We start from the raw sequence: 17,500 nt of genomic DNA, 5'->3' as shown, positions 1-17,500 counted from the left end.
TAAAGTATTCAGAGAAATCACATCAAGAAGCAGTAATAATTATACATTTTATTTCCTTTTAACATTCAGCTTCCCTTGAATGGAAATGTCATCATTTTTTTTAGTTTTATGTTACCGTTACCTAGTATATGGAAAAGGTAAAATTGGAATACACTGATCGTTAGAATGTATTGAAAGAACAAACCACTTCTTCACAAAGCATTGTCTTTGATTCAGAGTGAAATGGTAAATGAAAATAGTAGTGCCTCAACTTAGCGGAATCGTTATTTAGTAGATGTGCTTGTGTCCGATAAAAGTAATATTAAATTACTTTTTGCTAAGCAGAAAGTCCCGTAAGTACGATATGGTTATTGGACGGTGGACTGAATGTGCCCAAGAGGTTGACCTCTTGTTGTGAGTAGATAATCCACAAGGATGCAAGGGGGGTATCAGACAGTGAACAAATGAACTTTGGCTTTCCTGTTTTAGGCTGTGAAGGTGGATGGTGAACAAATGAACGAAAACAGATACATGACCAACACTTTCCTGTTTGCACCTTTGAGGGTGGATGGTGGATGAGCAATGAACATGCACACAAGCAGTGCTTTCTTGGGTGCACCTGTGAGCATGGACAGTGAATGAACGGACAAACAACTGTAACCAACGCATTCCTTGGTATGCCTTGTGGGTGGACGAACAAACACTAATACGTGTAGGGTGGTGCTTTCCTCTTTGTCCGTGTGAGGGTGGAAGGTGAACAAACGCATGCACGTGTGGGTGTGTACAGAGTGTATGTACACACAAGCATCGTGTCAGGATGAACTTCTCACTTAGATGTGTTTACTTGCCTTTCCCTCTCTCTCTCTCTCTATTCTTTTCTATTTCTATGAAGAGTTTGGGGTTAATTGTAAAAGGAAACTGTTCATTTTTTTTTATATTGTATTGGATTTTTATACAGTATTTTACATACAAACATGTACAGTATCCTGTAAGCATAAGTAGGTACAGTTATAGACACATACACATATTTAGAAGTAATTGATTTTGCACATACATCTGTAAATTCAAATGATAAGCAACTCAGTATTTTAGATTGAATTATAGTCACAAAATACTAGTTAGGATAGGGTGTAAAGTGCTCTACTGTATATGGCATTACACTACACTATAAACTATGCAAGTTGTCCTCTTGGTACCTAATCGTGTAGATCAGTGCCCGTCTTCATTTCTTAGTGGATTCTGGCACTTAAGTTGAGGTGCCACAGTATTCACCTAAAATGAAGAAGGGACATATCCTCCTCAATTGTTGTGAGACTCTTGTAACAACTTTGGTGTGTTTAATGGGTATTCATTAGGCTTATCCTGTGTTTTTGATTCCTTTTTTCCAGAGGTGCACATGCTAAATGAATTTAAGCCTGCATTGTATTTTCATCATAAAGGTACCAAACAATCGTAGGCTTATTTTTCTTGTATAAATAGGCCCATTTTTTCCTCTTAAGCATAGTATTTAAAAAAATTAGTTGAAAAGTGTTTTATTCACTGAAAGTAACAACAATCATCTTGATTTGATGATATAATAAAATTCCTGTTTTCTCAAAGGTTCAGGACTGAAGGGGTGGTGAGTAACAGAAAACTTTGGGTAATAGAGAATGGTGTCACAACAAAGAGAATGATATTAACTAGTAACCCACTATCATGTATAAAATAACAGGTTTTGATGAAGGAAAACCTGTATTTGGTAGCCACTGTTCATCCTCAAAGGAATTATTCTTATGGTCGCCTCATGGCTCCATGGGACAGACAACCATTATCAAAGAATTCTCTCACAGTTGGTCTTGGCCAGAAGTAGAGTATAAAAGGACTCAAGGCAACAGGGGTCTACATTGCCTACAGCATTTATCCAGTTTTCCTTCACCTTTCTCACACAGATGTGGCAAGAACTCTCAGGCTGGCCAAGATCTCCACTACTTGCCAGGTCTGAAAGAAAATACCCACCACAAAATCTTATGCCTTTTTGCCAGGGAAAGTGAGCTGGTTTGAGGACTCACAGCAACTACCAAAAACAGGTTTTCCTTTGTCAGATCCTGTTTTTTTTTATCTCTTAGCAGATGTTTATTCTCAAAGTAGTGTGTGCAAGAAATTGACAGGTGAGAAAAATAGCCTACTTCCTGATTAAAAAATACAAACGACCCACATGAAAGAATTGTCCATGGTAAAGTCATCTAAGTTTTTACATACCTACTTTTATTTAACATACCCTAATACCCATTAGGGTTTAACAGTGAAGGATAGGAAAAAACAAGACTCCATAAATGTGTTATTGTATGTGGTTCTACGATGACTTAAAAGGTGACTTACCCAATTTTGCCTGGGTGGGATATAGGATTATTTCTCCCCTCCCCAGGAAGATCTCAGATATCATGTCATCAAGGAAGTCCTTTGCTTTCCACTAAGGCATCCATTTGACCAGGACTTAGTATACTACCTACCAACACACACTGTTGATGTCATAGCAGCGGTGTTTGAGGAACACTGCTTCTAATGGCTGCCTTGTAAACTCAGACTTCTTCGCAAGAAATGCCTCCAACCAGAGCCAGGGATTCGCGTATCCCCGTGGATGTCTTGGGAGCTGGGAAGGGGGGGATTCTGGTTTTCTAAGTAGGGACACTATGATGATTCTCGGCTCATGCAGAGAAAGGGGTTTGCATGTGATAGGGTGCAAGAAAAAACCATCTTCGATGCTTGCCTCAACATCTATGTGAGCCTGGGGTGCTAGGACCAGGCATAATGTCTTATCTGTAATTCTGAGTTCTCATAGAAGAATAAGGGATTTCTTTTTCAAAGGTCTTCATTTTTGGCCAGAACTGATAATCCAGGAGACAACAGATACATCTTGTAGTGTGGGTGATGAACTGTTGTCCCCATCTAAGAGAGCCAGGATGCCAAGACGGTCAAGAATACCGTCTTTTTGAGCATTGGGTTGTACAGTAGTTGCATTAGCATTATGGAATTGAGATGACAGGGGACAGAGAACCTTATTCAGGGACCTAGTAATGGGACAGGAATTAAAAACTTATGAATTTGAATCAGTGCCACACCTGTAAAGCAAGGGCTTCAATACTGTAATGCATCCTTGTATGACAGTTGTAGTAGCAGCAAGGTGCATGTCCTCAGACAGGTATATTAGACAATGTAAAACTGTTTCAACCAAGGCTCAACAAGCTCTCAGTGGTATTGCTGGATGGATGAAGTCTTTAGTTTTTACACTAGGTACCTAGCTCTGTTAGGTGAATAATCATCACGGCAGACTAAATTTTGAAAATCCACAAGTAAAGGCCACAGCTCAGTAAGACAGATGCATAGCGACTTTCTTCCTCCTGTTTGCGACAGTATTGAGATTGATTTTCTTGCCCATTGGAAGCAGTAGGAACCAGTGACTCCTTGGCCAATTTGGGCCTGCTAGGTAAGTGGTTCCACTGAAAGTTAGTAATTTTTCAAAATCATCAAAATCTGGGGCAATGGAAGAAAAGGTAGAATGTCCTCTGTTTTGGAAATGCATCTCTTGCTATTGCCAGGTTTGGAGGCACATACACTGGAAGTTGATGGTTTTGTGCATGACAAACAGGCCCACATCCGGATATGGAAGCACTTTAGCAATTATTTGAAAGGATGACTTGTACAACATCCACTCAGGCAAAGCTGCCGTTCGTCTTGACAGGTAGTCTGTTGTTATGTTGAGTGACCCCTGGGGTGGATGGCTGACAAGTACCATATCCTTGATTGAGCCAAAAGTAGGGTAGACAGCATAAGAGTGGCTGAGCAAGAACCCAACCCTTTATACTTAGTCATCACTTATATTGTCTAGGACCAACAAAATGTGGGTCCACTATGGAGGCTTCAGTAAAACAGGTGATCATCCTCCCACTTCCTGACGATTCTCCTTTTAGCCTCCCCAACCTGTCAAGGAAGCATCTATGTGTATTATACCTGCACAGATGGTGGAGTCCTTTCAACCTATTTTGCTGTTTCCTACTAGGCCCACAGAGGGATATCTTCCCAAATATCTAACTTTGTGGGAAAACCAGGATTGGGTAAGGAACCTTTGAAGTCCTTCCTTGTTCTGGTTTAAGTTTGGCTAGGAAGACAACTGACTATGAAGGATATCCCAACAAAGTCCCAGCCATGCAAAACACCTATTACGTATCAGGTGGAACAAAGGGCATAACCTTGAATCTGTACCTTCCTTTTCTTATCCAAAACCCTAGGAAGGGGTGGGAGGGAATGATTATAGGGATGTGTTATTAAGTCTCTTTCATATAGGTGGAGGTAGTCCAAGTCCCATACAGAATGAGTGAACTTGCTTGGACAACAGTAGTCATCCAGAAATTGCAGCACAATTTCTTTTTGGTCCCTTGGGTGCTACTATATGAAATTATAGAGTGCCTCTATAAGGTTTGTAAAAATTACAACAAAGTGACTAATGAATTTCTGAGATTTTCAGCAGAGTTAGCGCGGACGTAAGGAAAAAGTTTTTTTCAAAAATTCACCATAGATCAAAATATTGTGCTAGAGACTTCTCGTTTGTTGCAAAATGAAGGTAAATGATTGAATATTACTAGAATGTAAGAATTTTAGCATACAATTGCATTTTTCTACCGTTTCGGTTGAGTCAAAGTTGACCGAAGGTTGAAATTTTGGCACTTATCGTGCTTTATATGAAAATATGTCAAAATTGATAAAAGCTACAACCATGAGTTATATTTTGTTGTATTCTACATGAAATTGCGCACATTTTCATATATAAAACTTTATGTAAAGGCTAATAGAAAACGGTGGAAAAATTACGACAAAGTAACTAAAGAATTTCTGAGATTTTCAGCAGAGTTAGCTGATGCTTTCTTTTGGGATAAGAAAGAAATTCGCACATGCGCAGCTGGGTCACACTTGTAAACAAAACAACAGCATGATCCATGAACTCCCAGCATCCGTCAAGGCGCGTGATTTAAAATTTTTCGCAAACGAGGCCTATAAGTATTTTTCCGCGAACATTTAAAAAAACTTTTTGTAGTCGACATATTTTACGTCCACTTGGCACCCGACAGACAACTTTTGTCGATGTAAAATACATCCAGTTGGCGTTAAAGGGTTAAGATTACTACATACGTAAATCATATGGGTACTCACCAGCAATGAATGTTGATTAAAGATGATGATGATGAATTAGCTGTGCAGTGCGATGAATGACGATGAAGATATGACTGCACAGCAAAGCAGAGGAGTTACAACTCATCTGAAGGCGCCTCTTCACCTTCAGGAGGCGCTTCGGGAGGCATTTCTTCAGTTGATTTGGGAGGCACGACTTCAGGTGATTGGGGAGGCACTTCTTCAGGCGATTTGAGAGGCACTACTTCAGGCGATTGGGGAGGCACTTCTTCAGGCGATTTGAGAGGCACTACTTCGGGTGATTCAGGAGGCTTTGGAGGGGCCTTCTTCATCCATTTGATGAACATGGTGATAGGCAGCTGCTGTCGTTGCTTTTTCATGGTGGTGAGGGTTTGATTATAGGGCTCCCATGCTGAATCAAGGATTTTTGAAAACTTTAAAGAGCATTCCATAAAAGGATCCGATGTCGAAACACACTCCTGCATATCCTTAATCATTCTCTTAATGTGGGACAGACGTTCCGAAGTCAGGCTGCTCTCCTCTTCCTCCTGCTCCTCCCCTGAACCTGGCACATCTTCTTCCTCACTGCCAGACTTTGTCAGCTCTTCCAAATCCTGGTCCGTCAGGGGGTCAGAGTGAGCATCAATAAGGGTGCCGATTTCATCCTCAGTGATGTCCTCGAAGCCTTCCCCACCTTGAATCCTCACCAACTGGACAGCCTTATTAATGGCCGAATGTTGAATTTCTTCAGGAGAGAAGCCCCTGTAATCATGAACACACTCCGGCCACAACTTGTTCCAGCATGCGTTCAGGGTCTCCTTCTTCATGTCATTCAGTGATTGGCTGATGATGCTCAGACATGTGGCAATCGTGAATTTACGCCAATATTCTTTTAGTGTAAATTCACTGTCACTGTCCATTGCATTTACAAGGTGCTGGAGGGAGTTCTTGGTATAGAGTGCCTTGAGGGCACGGATCACGCCCTGGTCCATAGGCTGGAGGAGAGAGGTGGTGTTGGGAGGGAGGAAATCAAGCTGGACTCCCTTGCAAGAAAGATCGAGAGGGTGGCCACCAGCATTATCCATAATCAGCAACACCTTGAACTCCATGGCCAAGTCGTTCAGGTATTTCCTAACTTGAGGGATGAAGCTCTGATGGAACCAGTACTCTGTGAGGACTTTGGTGATCCAGGCCTTAGGGTTATGCATCCAGAACACAGGAAGAAATGCCTTGTTCTTATTCTTGAGGGCCCTGGGGTTTGCAGCCTTGTAAATGAGGCCTGGTTTAAGCATGAAACCAGCTGCATTCCCACACATGATGAGGGTAACCCTATCGTTCTGGCTCCTTGAATCCGGTGGCTTTAGCTTCGTCCTTCTTAAGGTATGTCTGGGAAGGCATCGTCTTCCAGAACAGGCCAATCTCATCCATATTGAACACCTGTTCTGGATGGTAGCCCTTCTCCTCGATGATCTTCTTGAAGGCCTCCAGATATTTTGCGCCTGCTTCAATGTCTGCAGATGCTGATTCCCCATGCAGAGGAACAGACTTTAGGTGGAATCGCTTTTGAAATCGGTGGAACCACCCCTTGCTGGCCTGGAAACCTTGAGGCGCTGATGATGGTCCTGCTTGGGGCTCTTCCCCCTCTTCTTCTTCTGCTGGTTCATCAAAGCCTAAAAATTCTAATTCGCCTTCCTCTGCCTGTACTACGTCGTCGCCTTCCTTAGGAGTTGATAACTGCTGGTAGAGTTGTCACGCTTTCTCATGAATGATGTTGGAGTCGAGGGGCATGTTTTTCTTCCGGCAGTCCTTTATCCAGATTGCCAGAGCAGATTCCATTTTCACGATTGTTTTATCCCGCGCTGTCGCAACTGTCTTTGCACTACCAAAGTAGCTCATACTCACAGACTTGCTTATCTCCGCCTCTTTCTTCTTAATATATCTCACTGTGCTCTCATTACCACTGAAATGGCGGCCAACCGCGGCAAAACTTTTGCCCTCCTTTAACATGTCAGGAAGTTTCACCTTCTCCTCGAGTTTCATAACAGTCTTCTTTCTTTTAGACTCTTTGCCAAAAGGCTTTGAAGGAGCAGGGCATTTTTTAGGAGGCATTTTAGGGCCGAATAACGGTGATGTACAAAGATAAAAAATCACAACGGACAGACGCACGGTTTCACACGGTAAGATGCTGCAAACTATATGCACAATCTGAGGAGGATGCCTTGGAGCGGCCTCCCAGAATTCTGTGTTTGCAAGTTGGTTGTGAATGTTCAGCCAATCAGTGCCAAGTGAACAGCCAATGAGCGCCAAGGAAAACGAATGTTTCTTCTGGATTGGCTGCTTTGCAGATGACAGCCAATAGTGTGTCGAGTATCACTGGTCCAGGGTACACAGCGTCCAGCATCGCGAGTTCTTTATATTTGCAGAGAGGTGGCTTGGGTGAAGCACTTTAAAAAAAAAACAAATATATGTTATTGAAATTTTGCTGTGTTTACGTTAATATATTACAGTACTGTAATATTTGAAAATTAGTAAATTGTTTTTCAACTTACAAAATGTACTTACAGCAATCATTAATATATACTTAGTACATACATGAAAATGCTACGTACTGCAGATGTAAACATACGTACCCTGCAGTATTCCTGTTGTCTTACGTATTTTAGATATGCTCTACATACTACCCATAGTACTGTACTGTACTATGTATCATCCTAAAACATTTTTTGTATGTAATATTTAAAAATCATCCTACAACAAAACATTTTATAAAATGTACATACTGTATGCGCAGAAGATCAGTGTTAGTGTATGTACGCACAACCAGTAGTACCATGCGTATACCGTAGCAGCAAATTATTGGCAAATGACCCAATATAACCCGTTTTATTGCTATCTCACGTCTGTGTGTTTTGCATGTACAGTACTATGGCTGAAAAATATTTTTTGAAATCGTGCATTAAGATGTCCTCTGACTGCTCTGCTTCTTCTAGGGCCTCTGGCCAATAGCCTACAATTACTGTAATGACTGATGAGAAGAAAGTACTGTAGACATGATTGTTTTGTTAAGAGAGGGCAAAAATCACGGAGAAGTAGCAGCCCATTACAGCATGACATTAATTGCGGTCGCCTGCATTGAGTATGAACAAAGTAAAATACTCATGCAGCCCTACTGTACCACCTTCGTTGCCATGTTCAAATACCTTAACATGACAGCGCCTCCCGTCATTCATCGTACTGCACAGCTAATTCATCATCATCATCATCTACAGCATACTGAAATCAACATTCATCACCAGTTACTACCCATATGATTTAACTTTATTATTTATTATTATTAAGGTACCCAGTGTAGTATTACATAATATTATTTAAGTTCTATTACTATTATATGTACAGTACTGTAGTACAGTATTATTAGTGATTTAGATGATTATTTAATGTAATTATACAATAAATATGAAAATACAGAATATTGCTATACGAAAAAGACAAAAAAATCTGCATCCGCGAATATGGAGTTTCCCGTGAATATTTTTATAGATATGTTCCATAGAAAAACCTGCGAATGCACGAGTTTCCTGCAAAAATTTTTTAGATAGGTTCCATAGAAAAACCCGCGAATGGGTGAGTGCGCGAACCTGGAGAACGCGAATACGGGGCTTCACCGTAAATGCACGTTGACGGCACAAAATTTCTCTTAGTTTTCATCAATGGAGAGCAGTTGAAATGCCTGTCTGGGATCCAGTTTTGAAATACAGCACACCATGATAAAGTTGCAGAGGTGTTTGTGGGATTAGGCAGGGATGTGGTGTTGCCTTGTAATCTCCGCATAACCTAACTTGATCGTTTTCCTTAACGACCGGAACCAATGGTGTAGCCCACTTTGATTCATCAACTTTCTTCCATGAGCCTTCTTTTTCTAACCTAATTTCAGTTTCCACAGCAGTTTTCAATGCGTAAGGAACTGGTATTGGAGCAAAAATTCTAGTAGCAGCATGAAACTAGGGCTTCTTGTGCATCCTTTACTGTCCTTACTCTGTCTTCAAAGACTTCTTTGAAATCTGATAAAAGGCTAATTACTAAAATCCCCTCTGTTTGCCCCTGTTTTGTACCTGTAACCCTTAAAATACTAGGCAGTTCTAATTTTATATGCTTAACCAATCTAGGCTCAATAAGGTTTGTCCCTTTCCTTTGACTGCTGTCATTGGTGCCTGCATATTTCCTAATCATTATACTGTACCGCCTCTTAAGTACCTTATCTGAAGGATTGGTCACCAAGTTAGGTATCATTTTTGCAACTCTTTCAGAAAGATTTGTAACATCTGCAGCTGTGTCTGTCTGCATGGGTGTGAGTTTCCCATTTATTTCTGTTGGAACCATAAGATGTTCTTTGCATGTTTGTTCACAGAATTTATGTGGAATGCATATTCAGATCCTAATTCCGTCGCCTTATGTGGATTGCCTTCATATTTGCTATGGCCAACACGTGAATTTAAGGCTTTTTTGATCGGTTTAGTGGTCTTTCGATTAGGAAATCTACATTAGCTTGAGAAATGACCACGGTTGCTGCAGTTACTACATGTCTTGCCTGATACAGGGCACTTATCCCAATCATTGCTATGGTGATCCTCTTGACCACATCTATAGCATGATTTACTAAATCTATTCTTGGGTTTCTGTATGCCTGTGTGACTGATATCTCTGTACACTGGAAGCAGGCTTATGTTTTTGATACTTGGATACGCCAGGCCTGGGTTTACTTGTCAAATGGGTTTGCCCTTTCTTTGCATGTTGGTAACCCTTTTGTATATTTGCTACTTGACTTACCTGGCTACTGCTGCTATTATTAGTCTTACCTACCGTTACATTTGATTGATAATTAGCCATTTCCAGAGTTCATGCTATTTGCTGAAGGGCAGTCTTTTCTCTTGTAGCCATTTTTCCATTAGCTCCTGCGCGTTATTTGATCCATCAGGATATATTTCAGTGTGACAAATTCATATGTAACAGCCAATTTCTTTAAACTAGTTACAAAGAGTCTGTTGTCTCACCTGGTGCTTATTTGAATCAATGGCGTTCAAAGCATCTATTGGCCTGAGGAGCATCTTGCAGCTTCCATAGCTCTATTAAGCAAATCTTGAAGCTGCCTATCCACTTTTTCCATGGTAGCCACTGGATCCCCCTCAAGACTGAACCTTTCTAGGCCCTTTAAATATTATTGCATTTTGGCTGTATTAGCTGTTAGAGAGTTAGGGGATTAGGCTAGCCTGTGGTTTTTGGATCCTGTCAAATCTAGGCAAAGTGAATCCCGAATCAAATTTAATTTAGTGTAAGTCAGGTCTTTCTTTTCGTCGTACACTTCTTTTGCTGCTTACACTTAATATGTTTGCTTTTTAGTTTGTCATCACAATTCATTCAATATTTTATTCATTCATTCAATCAATTTGTTTTCATTCACAATGCTGAGATGTACCAACTAAGGCAGTGGTTCTCAAACTGGGGTAATTAACCCCCGTGGGGGTAATGAAGCCCTTTTGTGGTGGGGGTGGTTAACGAGGCACTTTCAAAAAGTAATAGTTCTTTGGAGTAAAATTTAGTAAATTTATAAATGACAGTAATAAACAAATGCAGATATGCGACGTGCACTGTCCTCTACAGACCCTCTTATTGATATTTTAGCAAAGGACAGACAGTACCATGTTTCCCATTATTAATGCAACAATAATGAATTTATTTTCTATTAATTACCAAAGAAATAATGCTTTAATTCCAATTTGTAATAAAAGGAACAGTGCTTTAATTTTAATTTCTTGTCGAAGGAATAATGCCTAAAACCTAAATTCTTTATTTCTTAAGACTTGAGTAAAAGTAAAATTAATTTCTTACGTAAAAAATGCATTAGAAATTAAGCGTTCCAATATTTTTATTTCCTTTATATTATAACTTCACATGACTGAAGAGAAATGGGGTAGGGGTAATGGTGATCTATCACACCACTGCCCCCCAGGGTAACGATACAAAAAAATTTGAGATCACTGAACTACCGAATGAGAATCCTGTTTTACAATACTTTTGCATTTATAATATTTTTTCTTTCCATTAACTGCCTTTTAAGAAGGAAACCTCCGAGTCTCTTCCTTTAAAAAAAAAAGGAAAGAAAAATCCCAATTAACATGACAAGACATGGTTAAGAAGAGATCATTTGATGGATGAAGGTGTAACGATGAAATTGGGATGGTGAAAAATAGCTATGAAGGTGTTCTAGTACATTAGCTAACAGTGGTCTCCATTCTTGAGCTTTCATTGCCATCTAGTGGAAAGGTCATGCAGCAGCATGAATAATGCCTAACTACAAAATCGTGGGCCTATTGTTGGCTAAGCACAGTGAGCATATCACTTCTAAAAAAACAAAAAAGCAGACAAACAAACAAACAAACAATCCATCTCTGCAATCCTACTTTGAATCTACTGAAAGATAGTCTCACATTTATAAGTCTCAATTTTGCCCTTATAGTTTACATAAAAATCTCTAGAAGTCAATAGTTAGGGTTTATTGTTTCTTTCCGTTAAATAGTATTGTCTTGTGCAGGCCCTACAACTGAAAATCTAGGCTATGAATCATAAGGGATTTAGGATTTGCCAATGTCCAAGAGTCCACCCTAAGAAATTAAAAATTTTCTCGGGAGAACCCCCAGACCCCCTTCGGGGCTAAGCCCCGAATGTCCACAATGTCTAGCTCCACCCCTGAGACAGATATGTACATAGCTTGAATTTTCATTATTATTTCTGAATATGGAAAATTGAAATAATTTCCGTCTCTAACATTCAGTACATCGAAGAAATGAAAACTATAAATTTTTTTTTCTAGAAAGGCTTAAGAAATTTATGACATTAATAGCTCAATCAGGATCACAATTTGCTTATAAGATTCCCAGGATATAGTCCACAGTCTTATACCATGCACTTTGGCCTTCTTAAAATGGCACAGGCTTAACAATTAATAGTCATTCAGAGAAATGATTCAAGGATGTCGCCATCCTAAAGAATCCTTGCCCCCTGTACATCAAGTTTCCGTTACTCATTGGATGGTATTTCCTCTCACACTATACATGATAAGATAGACTATAAGCGACTCATGTAGATGTGCTATTCTGAATTTATTCAAACCCTTTTCCATTTAAAATTTAAAGTTAAAGTGGCATGGTTTCAGTTCCCCACCACCTGAAGGTGTTCAGGTGGAGGCAGCCTGGTTCCCCCAACCCCAACCACCAGAGACTCCACACTGCAGCAGTTACTGACCGTGATACATTTATCTAGTTTCTCTACTAAAACTCTTTTATGCGGTAGTAATTGATCGGACGCCCATCTTAAAATTATGAATATTTTCTCTCCATCTCTTTCATGTCTTCATTAAAATTAGTTTATTGGAATAGAATGGAAGGGTGAATTTGACTGAACAAACACAAAAGAACTCGTGCGTGAACACCTCTTTTGAAAAATAAGTGATAAGTTATTATGAGAAAATGTTTTATTTACGAAATAATTTATAAAGGTTGTGAAAAATGTCATGCCCAGTAACATTAGGTTTCGCTTCTCTTTTTATATTTGTTACCCTGATGCTTATTTCATCCATTTTCTTCCAGTCAGAAAGTCTTGGTTACAGAAAACGGTATTTCTCGCTTGGAATAAACGTTTTCTTCTCAAATATTCACTTGTAAGAGAAAAAAAAACTTATTTTGTATGGAGAACATAGAAGTTTAATATCAGCTTCTCATGAAATCCATATTATGAGTTTTGTATTTCGTAAACATCTCCGCTAATCTTCTAACTTTCTAGTCAGTTTCGTATTTAATAAGAATAAAAATTTCTTAGAATTAGAGGCTTAATAATGCATTGTATAAAAGTGTAAAAACATAGTCAATTTTTTTTTCCAAATTCACCTTTTCTTATTTTTACATTATTTCACTCGTTCATATTTGTAGCCTAGCTGGCTTAGAGAAGTCATCGGTGTTTTTTTTCTGTTCATTTCTGATGTAATCCCCTATTTTTCCATAACGTAGTGTTTATGTGAATTATATTTTAGAGGCGGTAAAGTATTAGTTTTTTTTTATTATGTAACCCATCGTGATGCCATAGCTTATTGGAGAGTCATAGAACTGAAAAAAAAAGTTAGTTTTCAAAGACGTTGCTCCGTCTATTTTCCATTTTGACATTTAAATTCAAGATCCGGCAGATTTGGAATACTTATCATAAGCTGTAATTACCACATTGATTAACCAATTTTCTTTTACAATGCCTAGTCCCTTTGACCAAAGGAAATGAAAGTTACCAAAAATGATGATTCTTGATTTGCTTCTTTTGCAAGTAGTCGCTGTTTGTGTTTCTTTTATATTTTTATTTTAAAAAACTGACAAAGGTAAGTGGAAAATTACTGAAGACGGGTTTAAAAGTTGGTTAACTTTTGCCATCTTGTTTAAATACATTTGGAACAAAGTAGTTTTAGTATTTCCATAACATGTTTATTTTTTGGAATTCAAATGTAATAGTACAGTTAATTTCTTTTGAATTTATGTGCAATGGAATGATCACATTCATGTTTCCAGTATTTCAAGTTTCAATCCTTTGGTTTGCAGCCCCACATTCAGACAATATATATATATATATATATATATATATATATATATATATATATATATATATATATATATTATATATATATATATTTAGACTATATATATATATATATATATATAATATAAGATATATATATATATATATATATATATATTGGTTTGCAGCCCATATTTAGACTATATATATCTATATATATGAAAATAAGAAGGCCCATAAACACTATTTAAAACGTTGAAACCATTATTTCAACTTGTTTCTGTGCCCTGTTCACTGGTAGAATATGGACAGGTGAAAGTTACAATGGTATATATACAAAAACATGAAGGTGTGGCCTTGGGCCTCCGATGTTAAGGAGGTGGCGTTTCTTAAGAAGGAGGAGATTGACCAAATTCCCTAGTGGTTTTGGCCTCATTAGCTCCCGTTTAGCGATGGATCTGGCGGCCGGCGTTTCTTGGGTCATCTTCTTCAAAAGGGGTCCGAGGATTAAAGGTGTCAATGGCGTCCGATTTCCAATGTCCTCCTGACAGGTTCATATTGTTGGTTTGATTGATGATAGCAGATTCCAGCATCTTTCTTTTGTGCGGACAGCTACTCTTGAAAACCAACTCCGCTACTCAGTTAATGACATGCCCTGTATTTCTAATATGTAGGAAAATTCCCGAACTCTCCGAAGCATAACGCACTGATCTTTTGTGCTCTGTTATTCTTTGCGAGAGCGATCTACCTGTCTCGCCTACATAGATGTCATGACAATTACTACGGTATCTTGTAAACTCCGGCTTCTTCCCTTTTGTTATTTAAGTATCGTTAACGAAGCGAACTCCGATGGATTTGGGATAATGGAAAATGAAAGGGATTATTAGAACTGAGTTGCTCGGTGGCCTTTTGGATGTTTTCATCGTTATGGAAAGCTTTTTTTTTGTTGAAATCTATTTGTCTGTTGTGAGTGGGACCTCTGTAGTATATTTTATTTGCTTTATTAATAGCCCTCTCGATAATGTGTGGTGGATAGAGCAGTTATGTTAGGTGTTAGGCGGATCGTGTTAAATTCTTGATCCAGGTTACAACCATATGAAGACCATTTTCCTCTTGGCATAGATAAAACTTTAAAACTTATCAACCTCTGTGTAACTAACAACGTGTTTTCTTTCAATGGTAATTTTTACAAACAAAAATTTGGCTGTAGCATGGGAAGTCCCCTATCACCCCTTCTAGCAAACTTTTACATGGAATATTTGAAACAGAACTTTTGTCGTCTATCAAACCCCATAATATGATCTGGCTTAGATACGTGGTGATATCTTTACTTTCTGGGACAATAGCTGGGGACTTTAATGAATTTTTAATAGGCTAAATTCATAGTTCCGACCATAAAATTTAAAACAGAATGGGAAAAGGACGGAAAACTGCCGTTCCTAGATGTACTGATCATAAGAAAACAGAACAGGTATGCATTTACAGTATAGAAAACCCACCTTCGCTGTCTCCTACATTCATTTCTTAAGCTACCACGACGTCTCCGTAAAAATCATGGTAGGTGCAACCTATTCCTCAGAGGACTTAGGATATGTTCAAATGAGTACCTGGATCAAGAATTTAACACGATCCGCCAACACCCAACGCAACTGCTCTATCACCACACATTATCGAGAGGGCTATTAATAAAGCAAATAAAATATACTACAGAGGTCCCACTCACAAGAGACAAATAGATTTCAACAACAAAATAAAGCTTCCATACATGAAAACATCCAAAAGGCCACCTCGAGCAACTCAGTTCTAATAATCCTTTCATTTCCATTATCCCAAATCCATCGGGAGTTCGCTAAAACGTACGTATACTTAAATAACAAAAGGGAAGAAGCCGAAGTTTACAAGATACCGTGTAGTAATTGTCATGACATCTATGTAAGGCGAGACAGGTAGATCGCTCTCGCAAAGAATAACAGAGCACAAAAGATCAGTACGTTACGCTGGAGAGTTCGGGAATTTTCCTACATATTAGAAATACAGGGCATGTCATTAACTGGGTGGGCGGAGTTGGTTTCAAGAGTAGCTGTCCGCAAAAGAAAGATGCTGGAATCTGCTATCATCAATCAAACCAACAATATGAACCTGTCAGGAGGACATTGGAAATCGGACGCCATTGACACCTTAATCCTCGGACCCCTTTTGAAGAAGATGACCCAAGAAACGCGCCGACAGATCCATCGCCAAACGGAGCTAATGAGGCCAAAAACCACTAGGGAATTTGGTCAATCTCCTCCTTCTTAAGAAACGCCACCTCTTAACATCGGAGGCCTAAGGCCACCTTCATGTTTTTGTATATATACCATTGTAACTTTCCACCTGTCCATATTCTACCAGTGAACAGGGGTACAGAAACAAGTGCCGAAATATATGGTTTCAACGTTTAAATAGTGTTTTATGGGCCTTCTTATTTTCATATTACACTGTAGTATTACAGGAAAAGACATTCATATATATATATATATATATATATATATATATATATATATATATATATATATATATATATATATATATATATATATATATATATTTATAATAATATATATATATATATATATATATATATATATATATATATATATATATATATATATATATATATATATATATATATATATATATATATATATATATATATATGCAGAATCTACTGGTCACTTTTACCAGACACATGTAATTCTGATAGCCACAATGCCCTCTTAACCGCTGATTCTTCGCACTTTTTTTTTTTTTATATGCTTGTGTTACTAACCGGGTTTTCGGCCCCAAGAAAAACACAGGATCTTTATAGATGGAAAAACTATTGGGGCTGCTCTGGCTAATCGACAGCTCGCACACACAAAGAAGGAGGAATAACAAAAATACAGGAAATGGTTATAAAAATAGATTTATTAATATTAAACTTAACAATCTTAAATAAAAAAGAAAAACATAACAAAATGAGCCAGGTCCGAGACCAAACACAAAAATAAAGCAGTATTACTTTATATCCAAAAAAGAAGTACCAGCAGCAGTCGTCTGAAAAAAACCATCTCCAGCGAAGTCCACCAACTAACGACAACAGGCCAGTATTATCACGACGTCCTGCCGTCTCGCCAAAATACAAGGACACGGGCCACTGCACCGAGCCAAAACCGCCGACAGGGTCTCCACCTGCGGCCAACAAACAACCATCTTCGTTGATGCGCTGCTCCAGCCTGGGCCCAAACACCGGCTGCCCAAAAACGTCCTCAAAGTCGGAACTGCTGCTGGTACTCAAAAGTTCTCATCCCCAAGAGAACAACCCGTTACATTGCTGCGAACCTGACTAAAAGTTGACGCCACGCCACCACAGACGTCAACAATCCTGTGAAAATAAGAGGGGAGGGGAGAGGATTAGCCAAATAAATAAACAGGTAACTACCGTACCGCCCATAGAACAACCAAAGATCCTAACAGCTTGTAACTACGAAGTGGATAGATCCAGAGGGAAGAAATTGAAGAGCCTGTGACGGCCGGCCGCGGGAAGTGAACCCGAGTTACCTTAATCACAAGGAGGTCACGTTGCCGACCTGACTATGAGAAGGATAAAAGTCTATCACCTCTCATACATATATATACCTGTCGTTTTCAGATATATTTATTAGAGCTGGAATAGACCCATCTCTCTCATCATGTAAAAGTGGGCAATCGTTTTCATTGCTTTTAGGCT

The 17,500-nt window shown here is 38.8% G+C and overlaps 1 protein-coding gene across 1 annotated transcript in view; it reads left to right on the top strand.

The window, feature by feature from the left end:
• The window catches only part of LOC136844161 (uncharacterized), a 340,577-nt gene that overhangs the window by 197,394 nt on the left and 125,683 nt on the right, over positions 1 to 17,500 (top strand). The gene's annotated exons all lie outside the window — the stretch shown is intronic.

Source organism: Macrobrachium rosenbergii, chromosome 12 (assembly GCF_040412425.1).
Source record: "Macrobrachium rosenbergii isolate ZJJX-2024 chromosome 12, ASM4041242v1, whole genome shotgun sequence".
In the NCBI taxonomy this organism is placed as follows: domain Eukaryota; kingdom Metazoa; phylum Arthropoda; class Malacostraca; order Decapoda; family Palaemonidae; genus Macrobrachium; species Macrobrachium rosenbergii.
The sequence above is the reverse complement of the archived record's forward strand: the minus strand, read 5'-3'. Positions and strand labels throughout refer to the sequence as shown.